Below are 10322 nucleotides of genomic sequence, written 5' to 3'. Positions count from 1 at the left end.
TTGTTTGCCTACATTTGTGCATTTTGGGGGAGGGATTTCTGTGTATGTTTTTTTTCCTTTAGCATCATGAATTGCTGTGATACTGGGGGTTGTTGCATAACACTTTATACTAAGGAAACATGGCTGGTACGGTTTTCATGCTCTTTTCTTCCTGTCCTTTAATAAAAGCATATACTTCACAGTTCTTAGATTCAGGTCCTGTTTTTAAAAACATTTGATGTCCTAAAGAACATTAGTTTTGCAGTCTTGAAGTAGAAAGCATGCTGTGAAGCTACCGTAAGCTTTTGCCTTCCAAATTAACTTGAGAGCATGTGCTGATTCATGCACACAGGTGACTCAGAGTGATATTTTCCTGTTGAATAAAATACTTCATGTATAAACTGCACGTTATACATAAACTGCAATTACTCCCCTGTTGGAATTGTTCTTTGCTTATGTTTTGGAAAAGCCAAATTACATTGTCCTGAAGTTGTTCTGACTGGATTCCTAACGGGCAAGAAGTTGTCAGGAATGAAGTGTGTGCCACAACAGCATGCTGGCAGTGCATCCTGTGACAAGCTTGCTGTGTCAGAGACTGTTCTTCAGGTCCACTGTACAAATATTTTAGCCATCCAAACTACAAATCTTTGTTTTAAATTGCCAAAAAAGAAACCCTGAAAATTCCATTCTGTGTTGTATCTCTATCAAGTCTGGCAAAGAGGAGCTCTGCACCACAGTGATTCTTTTTACCTAGGGGAATTGGCTTGTAAGAACTATACAAGTTCCTTTACAAGTTTATGGGGTGTTGATTTGTTTGGTTTGCCATTTTTTTTAATGTAGAAATACCTCTTCTTTCTTTAAGTGAACTGTAGGAGTCTTTTGTGGAAGCTGATTTGCATTTCAGCTGGGGTCCTTAATTGCTTCCTGGTGCAGCCTGTGTGCAAGCTCAGGGGACACGGGGTAAGCTGTGTGAGCTTCATTTAGTTCTATCTTTATCTGTGGATCTGATTAAAAAAAAAAGTTTGTATGAAACAAGTGACTTCCTCTTCCTGTAAGACTATACAGCCAGCTGTATTTGAATTTTTATTGGGCTCAGAAATGCAAACCTCTAATGTAATAGTCCTTGTAACTTCCCTCTTTTTAGAACTATGGATTAAAAATGAAGTTTGCCTTTTGTCCCGGAGTGAAACCCCCCTGCTCTAAAGGCATTTCTGTCCATCAGCAGGTGTTCAATAAGTATATCCACTTTCTGCCATTTCAGGCTACAGCACGAAAAAGTAGTAGCAGTCACCTTGTGCACAGCGCATGGGAGGTACCAGGGTGGTTGACCACGTTCTCCTGTTTCCAGTCTGGAGGGAGCAGAGCACCGCTCCCGAGGGACTCAGCACAGCATCTGCTGCACCACAAGCATCTCTCTGCCTCAGGGAGGTGTGTCGTTAGGGCTACAGAGCAATCCGTGTTGCTCCGTGTCCGCAGGCAGGACGGGGAGGGAATTTTTATGCAACCTGTAAGTATGTAGTTGAGTTAATTTGGCAATGGTGACTCCTTTGTAACCTTACAGGATCAAGGGGCAAATTGCCTCCAGGAGGCTGCAGTAACTGTGGCTGGCCCAGACTCCTAGTGTGGGCCCTTGGAAGCTGGATGCAGGGAGGGAAATGATGAGAGTAGCTCTGTTACAGCAGTGTCATAAGTCGTTAAGGAAGAAGCAATATCAACTTTCTGTAGGTAAAAATTTCTCTTCCAAGGACACAACAAAGCTCTTCAGTCCCTGAAGGTGCCTTTCTTGGGAAGGACGTAAAGCTATGCCGTGTAGAAAGGAAATGTGTGCACTGAGAGTCCTTAAGGTCTCAGAAACATGCTTGAATTGATGAGCAACTTTGCAAATTTTTAACATGTGGGGACAGATACCTCCGTGGTGTAAGAACACTTTATCCTCTCAACCCTTTAGATTCTGGCTGAGCAGTGTTGATTGAGAGAAGCTTTTGGCCATGGTTTATTGCAGCATTCTGCATTGTTTATGTAATTATAGAGGAGATTTAATATCTTCTTTTGCCCTAAAACAGCTTATACATTGAGCAATGAGTAGGGGAAGTGTTCTAGCAGATTTTTGCATGATGAAACCCAAATGAAAGACAGATCCAAAATGACCGTGTATTTCAAGCAGATGATGAAATACATTCCATCAACTGAGGGGGAAGAAATACAAAGAGTGATTTGTAGCCAAACTCCAGACTCTGCAAGTCCTGAAAGGTAAAGGGCCTGCAGCCTCTGAGATATTAAGGCAGAGTAAGCACCTAAGAAATTAATTGCAAATTAAAATTTGAGTAGTTTCTGTACTGCTTGTCATAGCCTTTTGAGTTTGGTTGTTCAGCCAATTTTCCATCTACCCTATTGTCCACCTATTCACTCTGTATTTCACCAGTCTGGCTCTAAGTTAACTATGAGAGATGATGGCAAAGGCTTTGCTAAAGTCAGGATAAACAACATCCCGTGCTCCTCCATTAGCTACGGAGCCAGTCATCACAGAAAGCTATCAGGTCAGACAGGCACAATTTGACCTTGGTAAAGCCAGGCTGCTCCTAATCACTGCCTTGTGCTTTGTGTGCCGGGATGTGTCTTCCAGTAAGATTTGCGCTGTAGCCTTCGTGGGCACTGGGGTGAGGCTGACCAGCCTGTACTACCCCACATGCACCTTCCTGAGGATGGGTGTGACATTTGCCTTTCTTCCACCATCAGGAACCTGCCAGTGGTCAGCTCCATCCTCACCCTCAGACAGAGCCTGTGTGGTCCCACAGCATCATGTGTGCCCAGCCAGCTCCAGGGCTCCTTAACTGTTTTCCTCTCCAGTGGGGAATGCCTCGCTCCCACCGCTTCTGCTCCTGAGGGCGAACCTTAGAAGTGAGAACCTGAGGCAAGGAAGGTACCAACTACTGTAGCCTTTTCTGTGCCTCTTGTTACTAGGGATCACAGGGCTTAACAAACAAAATGGGGTGGTTCTGTTGAAGGAGACCAGTATATCAGGGTGAGCGGTATCAAGGTGAATGGCCCTGAGTTTTGGCCGGAGACTGGTTATCAGAGACTGATGGCAGCAGAGGAATGTGAGCTGGGAAGCAGCAAGGGAGCAGGTGTTGCTAGCAAGGGAATGCAAGGAGAGGTGCTTTGCATAGTAAATGCGAAGAGGTAATACCCAAATCAGTGGCATTAGAGATGTAGGAGAGAGGTGCCCCTGGAGGAACTGGCTGCACCAAACTAAGTTGGCTGCTTCTAAAAAGTACTCTAAGTCAGTGTCATTGACCTGGAAGCAGTGCTAGCTGTTAACTCCAGAACTGATGTCGTCTGCAGTATTTGACTTTGTTTTGAGTTTATAGCCCCTTATCAATTTTCTGCTGTGATCAGCTTATTATAGCTTATCACTTCACTTGAGTTTCCTGGCAAGGTCCTGCTAGAGGCCACGTGTCCCTAACAGTCAGCTCAGGACAACAGGAACCAAAGCATTCTGCATTTTCTCATTTTGGGTAGATATACATCTTTCCAGGACAATCCCTAGCAGTCCTATCACCCACCTGTCTGTAACTTTTCTTACTAGAAAGAACGTTTTGTTTCAGCATCTCGGGCTGGTGGATACACTGGAGAAGTGTAACCTCTTCTAGGGGAATTTGAGAGGCTTTGCTAAGTTCTGCGTTTAATTTCCATGGAGTTACATTTCACTTAAGGAACATTCTGCAATGGATGAATCTGATTTAAAATCTTAACCAAGATCTACAGTTTTACAGCTGCTTATTAGCTTGGAGATCAGCCTGCAATCTGTGAGTTAATATAGTGTTCTCACTTTTCTGAAGGGGCCGTATTAAATGTATAAAAGGTTGTGAGTCTTTCATAGCCCACATATGTCCAGATATGCAAATTATCAAGTTGTCTCGGACATAATCTGTTCATGTAGTTTTATATCACAGACTTTGGTCTGGTTTGCTATCTGTGGAGAGTTACTGATGTCATTTGATAGCAGACAATACAATTTCCCAGGGAACATGTAGGAAATACAAGGGTTTACATCAGTAATTTAAAACTAAGAGGAAAAGTCATTACTTCTTAAGAAAGACTTTTCAGGTCACCATTGGAGAGCTGCACGCAGGGTATGGGGAATGCTGAATTGCTGTTTTGAAGCCAGCTCTAGGACTTCTGACATGTCTGGGGCTGGACAACACAAACCTGCTCATGGAGCCTCTTTTCCTTCTTTCCACCGAGTACGTTGCTGTTACTCATTTGTCCCCTGGTTAAGCAGAGCCTTTAGAAAGGCACATTGCTGAGCTAATGGTGTGCACAAATACCCCAAGAGTAGAGCACACCTGTTCTTACTGGAAAGTATAAGGGAGGAAAAAGCCACAACACAAACAAAAAACCCCATGGTCAGTAAGACTCTGTAAGTTGGTACCAGGGGAACTGCAAGTGTTCAACATCTAATAACCTGATCTCTCTTCTGGCCATTAAATTTATTTATTTTAAAATTGCAATTGATTCATCTTTCAGTTTGGGGTATTTAATGGCAGCCAGTTTTTAAGAGATGTCTCTTAAACCAGTACTGTAAAACCAGTCTGCTTTACATTACCTGCCTGCCCTTCCCAAACTCATTCTCTCACAGGCGTTGGTGTGGGAGACTCACAGGCAGGGCCTTCTGGCCAGAGGTCCTGCACTAGGCTGAGGCTTAACATCAGTTTCTGATCTACTGGGAAAGGTCATGAATTTCAACAGCGTGAGACATTTTACTTATAAACAACAGGATCAGTTCAGAAGCCTTCCAGCCTCCTTAGCCATCATTTGCATGAAGTGTAGAGCTGACAGCTGGAGGTTGTAGCTGTTTCAGCTTTTCCTAATTAATCCGTTACTACCTCTGAGTTAACACCCCAGCTGTCTCCGGCATTTTATGGGTATTTGTTTGTCAGCTCAAACTGAGACCTACATGAGGCAGGAGAACACTTCAGTCCTGCAGTTCTCACATCCTTTGAGGATTAGGGTTTGATTCTGCTACTACAGGAAAACTGATGACATGGAGAAGGACAGAGTGAAAAAACCTTCAGATGAATAGATATTAAGTTCTGCTATGGGACGGTTTTAAAAAATCAGTTCCAGCTTCCACCAGAATGTATTGTAGATATTATAAGCATCTTTCACACCAAACACTGCTGCTCTTTGCTCTGATGGGGTGAGAACAGGACCTCTGGGGATCTCATAAAAGGTATGTGATTTCAAGTTCTCCATTTTCAGCTGCTATTCTCCCTTCTACTGGGACCTTGCATTGGGAAGGGGGGCAGAGAGTTGCCAATGCAAACAGCTCTGCTGCCAGACCAAGAGAGGAGCTTTAGGCAAACGTTGTGGGAGGCCCCCTTAGCACACAAATACGGTTACAAAACACTCCACTGCATGTTCTAGCCTGGGAAATTAATGTATTTATTAATTTTAAGCTGTTTGGTGGCAGCTCACTAGCTGTGGTTGTGCTTCAGGTCTGTGTCCATTTCCTCTGTATCAACTAACAAACCCAAAATTAAACTTGACACAAAAATAATGGCTCATTTCCCACCCATGGCTCTATAGGCGCTGCCTCAGTGTGGTGATTTCCCCTGCCTATACAGCTGGATATGATTGATCAGGATAGGTGGGAGTCCCCTCTTGCCTGTAGCCCATAACAGTGACACTAGATGCTCACCCCATGTGGTTTTGTATCATGTAGATATGGCGCTTAGGAGTATGGTTTAGTGGTGGACTCAGCAGTGTTAGGTTTACGGTTGGACTCGATGATCTTAAAGGCCTTTTCCAACCTAAATGATTCTATGATTCTATGTTTTCCTTTAACTTCTTCAGCTCTTGTGAAATCTGGAAGTGAAGTCTCTTCTATCGAGTTTTCCCTATATTCTCAGTGTGTATTTCCTAGTTTTCCAGAATTGACAGCAGTTCAAATGGGGAGAGAAAAGTTTCTGAATCTTCAACAAAAAAAATATTTTTTTCTAACTTTTTGCTGCTAGAGATGGATCTTAACTCAGACTCCAACATGCCGCTCCATCCAATGCAGCATCATGTTCTTACATACATAAATGCAATCTCCTGACTTGCTTTGATACCAACAGAGCAGTGACTCTGAACTTAGACTGCTGCAAGTATTGGAGCTGAGCTTACATGTTCTTTAAAGTGTATATCCTATAGACATATTGCGCATATATATGCGTGCACATATATGTTTGTAAAGTAAATATTGATGCCCGAGCTTGGCCCTTACACAGGAAGCTTTGTGGTGAGCACTCTTTCAGCTGAAACAGTACAGACGGTCTCAGCTTTTGACCGAGTTGGTGTGAGCAGAGTTTGCACACCTGAGAGAGGCTGAGGCAGGGCAAATAGTTGCTAGCCTGGTATTTTGAGCAGCCCCTCTGGGCTGCCAAGATTGGATTGTTACAGCCAGACCTGCAGCAAGAAAAGCAGGGAGAGGGACAGGAGAGAAAACTGGCGGCCTCCGCGAGGGCATCGGCAAAGGAGCAGTAGGCAGAGAACGAGCGCGCCCTGCGGGGAGCTCGCACCGCGCTCCGGCAGAGTCGGTCGGATAAGGGCTGCGCGCAGCCCGCACCTGCTCCTCGTTAGTATAGTGGTGAGTATCCCCGCCTGTCACGCGGGAGACCGGGGTTCGATTCCCCGACGGGGAGACACGGCTGCCTTTTCCTGTCCTGCCCCGCTGCCGCGGCCCCGGCTCGGGCGAGACCGGCACCGGAGCCCCTGCCGCTCTGTGATTGGTTTTTATTTGTCCTTCTGTCCGTCCAGTAACGAATCCGGTGCGTGAGAAAGAGGAGAGCTGTGCACCTTACTGGGCGGCAGTGGGAGCAGTGGTCCCTTACTGGGGGCAGCGAGAGGCGGCGGGGGTGCCCGAGGGAAAGAGCAGCCTGCGTTACCTGCAATCTGCCCTGCACTTGCTAGGTGAACGCCTGTTGCCGAAAGATGCAGACACGTTAGTCCATATGGAAGCGAATCGGGCCACTGGTGGCGAGAAGGGCTCTGGCGGTGCTACAGAGGCGCCGCGGGCATCTGGTGAGCGTCGAGGGGCTCAGCTGGGAGGGCCAGCGCCGTGCGCTCCGAGCTCCCTGCAAGGACGCTCGGTCATGTGCGGAGCAGAAGCCTTCGTGGTGGCGCAGTATGAATGCTGCGTACCAGAGGCAGGAACGTTCCCCTAAATGGGTTTCTGATTGAGCTGCCTCTAGCGCCTGTTCTAAAAGAAATCTAACCTTAATTTTGAAAAATATCCAGTGATCTGTTACAACCCTTGATAATTTGTGTGAGACCTAAATTGCCCTTATTGTTACAATTTGGTACCTTATTTCAAGTCTGCACCTCCTTATCGTCACCTCCATTATTAAATTTATATGCCAACCATCAGAGGCATTTAAATTTTGACCACAACACATTTTTGAAAGCAAACTTTCACATGAAAACTATGTGAGTTTTTAACCATCCCAGCAAACATATGAGTCTTAACAGTTCCAAGAGGTTCTAAAAAATAAAAAAGCCACCCTGCTTCAGTAGCTTAGCTGTTATCGGAGGTGAGCTGCCCGTTGCAAAAGCCGCGGGGCCGCCTCTGCTTTCAGAGCAAACCCTGGTCCTTGGCACATTGGCTTCCGGCAGATGCACAAGTTGTTAGTGCAGTCCCAGTGCTGACGTTGGTTCTGAGCTGGATCCTAGGAATATAAACTTGGTAAACCAGCGATGGCCTCTGCTGTGAAGCCCAGACAACGCTGTATGCAAAACCTTTGGTGCCAGTCTGCAAGTCTGAAGGAGCGTGGCAGGCTCCTGGTTCCTGACCCTGTGAGTACGGCAGGGGCGATGACAGTGTCAGGTTGTATGTTTGGTGGCTGCCAACATCCACATGCCTGCGCTAATCCCACCACCTCTTTTGGAGTTTTCTTGGTTTTTTCTTCTAGAGTTTTCATCACCTTTGCAGATGGTGATTAATACTGGTATGTGGGACTGAAAATGGGAGATTCTGGAACTGAAACTGTGAATCTGGGCTGGGTCAGCTGCAGGTCCTGCTTGTGTGTGGGGTCTCTGCAGCACACACCCTTCGAGTCACAGGCTTCTGGGCAAATGTCTTTGATAACTTTCAGGGAGGATTATTAAACATCTTGTACAGAAAGAATACTTAAGTTTCTTGATGAGCAAGAGTGAGTTTAATTGTTTGTTTTACGCCAAGCAAAGTGTTTGCAATAGGGGTCACAGCTATAACCCCAGTTCTAGAGCTTCTCCCTGAAAATCTGCACGTCCTTCATCTATACTTGCAGAGGTTGGTCTAGCTCTTCTGGAGCAAGCATATCCAAACCTGTTTCGATCACCATGTTAGTGTTCATCTGTTAGTTTGTGCCGGCTTCTGCATCTTTTTCTCCTAGAAGTGGTGGTTGGTTCCAGGTGGGCTTCAGTTGGAGGCGGAAACCACTAAAGAAGTGAAGCTATCTCAGCTTAGTTCTAAGGTTATTTTCAAACATATTTGCTAAGTTTTGTTAAACTATGTTTCATCCAACCTAGACAGTACTCTGGGACACCTCCTCGACCTGGGAGTGCTTCCACGGACGCTGGGGTTTGGTGTATCCGTGGGGTGTGCCCCCACCCTGCAGCCCACCGCAGGCAAGGGCATGGGGGTGCTGCACCCCTGAGCTGGCCCTGGGGAACTGCTACCACCGTCACAGGGAGAGCAGGGACAGTCGACAGAGCACATGCTCATTAAAGATCCTGCTCGTGAGGGTATGATCTGAGACCTGAAGTGACTTAAAGAAATGTGTTTAATTTCTGTTCAGGGAAGGGTCATGCAGCTGCTGCAGGACGTGTAAGTAAGCGTGGTGTTTGGCACTGTTCATGTTCCTGCTGTCAGCAAGCTCTGCACGACGTGAGTATAAACCGATGGGGTAGCTCTGGAGGAAGGGTTAAACCTTTGCTTCTTGAAAGGTGAAACACTGGTGTAGACATTACCTTTCATGAGCAGATGCAATCTTGAAGGTAAAGTTGTGTTTCGCACTTTGTGGGCTCTCATGTTTGGGACATGCAGTTTAACATAAAAAAAACTTGTGCCATCAAATCTCATTCTAACACAATAAGGCTTTCGGTCACTCCTGGCAGTATTTGATTAACATATTGCTGGTCTCTAGTCACCTTAGTTACTGGATTGTAGGAATTGGAACAGATTTTTCCAAATCAGAGGGTGTCAACAAAATACTAAAAGAAATGTCACACCTAAAAGCCTTCTGCCCAGTCACTGCAGCTCACGCTGATGGAAAGTGTTGCTGGAGCAAAAAATTCCAGTGCTTTCAGAGAGACTTCGTAACAGCTCTTTCAACAGATATGAAACTTGAAATTACAATTGTCACATGTTTATTTGAAATATGATTCTAGTTTATAGTATCGTTCATTATTTCATTCAAATGCCTGTGTTCTCTGAAGAAATACAAGACTGCTCTCCTACGCTCTCCTACTCCCATGCATACAACAACAGTATTTTACTCGAAGGGAATATCTTTTTCTGGTTCTAACAACTTGCTTCTCAGCTCTTCATTCTCTGTCTTCAGAGACATGGTGATCTTCTTGAGCTGTCAATTTTTAGCCTAGTATAGGCTTATAAATGTATCATTCTGAAACTATGAAAACGAAAGCTGGGGTTTTTTGGCACAATATTGTCCTTTTAGAGAATTTCCTGGGAAACTGAGAGCATCTTATTTTAAAAATAAATTAAAGAAATCATTCCTTCAGCTCTGGACTCTGCTTTCCCTGCTACTTGGCTATGGATAATCTTTGGGTAAATTGCTGGAAAACATACCTTCATTTTTTAAACATTATTTTCCAATCCCTGTTTTTTAAAAAAGGTGTTGTTTTTTTTAATCAGGTGACTCCCTCGTGCCCCCACGGAGCAGCTCTGCAGGGCACAGCCTCTCCCCAGCACACCACTAGTCATTCCTCAGGGTGCAGAAGTGCTGCTGTGGGTCTGGTGAGCACTACATCTGTTCCAGTTTCTTATCTTTACCTGTAGATACTCCTGAAAGCCTGCAGAGGCTGAGCACCTGCAGCGCTGCATTTTTCAGCTTGGCCCCAGCAGCGCACACAACCCGGTGCTCATTAGGCCCGTAAGCGTTTTGTTGAATTCAGATCTGGCCCAGCTGGAGCTCAGCACTTCTCGCAGCATCTGCAGCAGCGCCTGCAGAGCCAGGCTGCAGCTGAGCCTGGGGGTGGGCTGAGACAAGGTGAGTGTGGTTTGTAGGTGGGCAAGCTGGTCCAGCCAGGACTAAATGCCCTTTGATGCCCATGTGCTTGGTGTGGCTGTGTTTCTATCA

At 45.6% G+C, this 10322-nt stretch overlaps 1 non-coding gene across 1 annotated transcript; it reads left to right on the top strand.

Moving 5' to 3' along the window:
• Positions 1 to 6593: 6593 nt before the first annotated feature.
• TRNAD-GUC (transfer RNA aspartic acid (anticodon GUC)) lies at positions 6594 to 6665 on the top strand. Its single transcript has one exon. It is a non-coding gene; the product is annotated as a tRNA-Asp (tRNA).
• The last annotated feature ends 3657 nt before the right edge of the window (positions 6666 to 10322 follow it).

The sequence above is a fragment of the Mycteria americana genome, chromosome 8 (assembly GCF_035582795.1).
Source record: "Mycteria americana isolate JAX WOST 10 ecotype Jacksonville Zoo and Gardens chromosome 8, USCA_MyAme_1.0, whole genome shotgun sequence".
Lineage (NCBI taxonomy): Eukaryota > Metazoa > Chordata > Aves > Ciconiiformes > Ciconiidae > Mycteria > Mycteria americana.
This window is presented reverse-complemented; position numbering and strand designations above follow the sequence as displayed.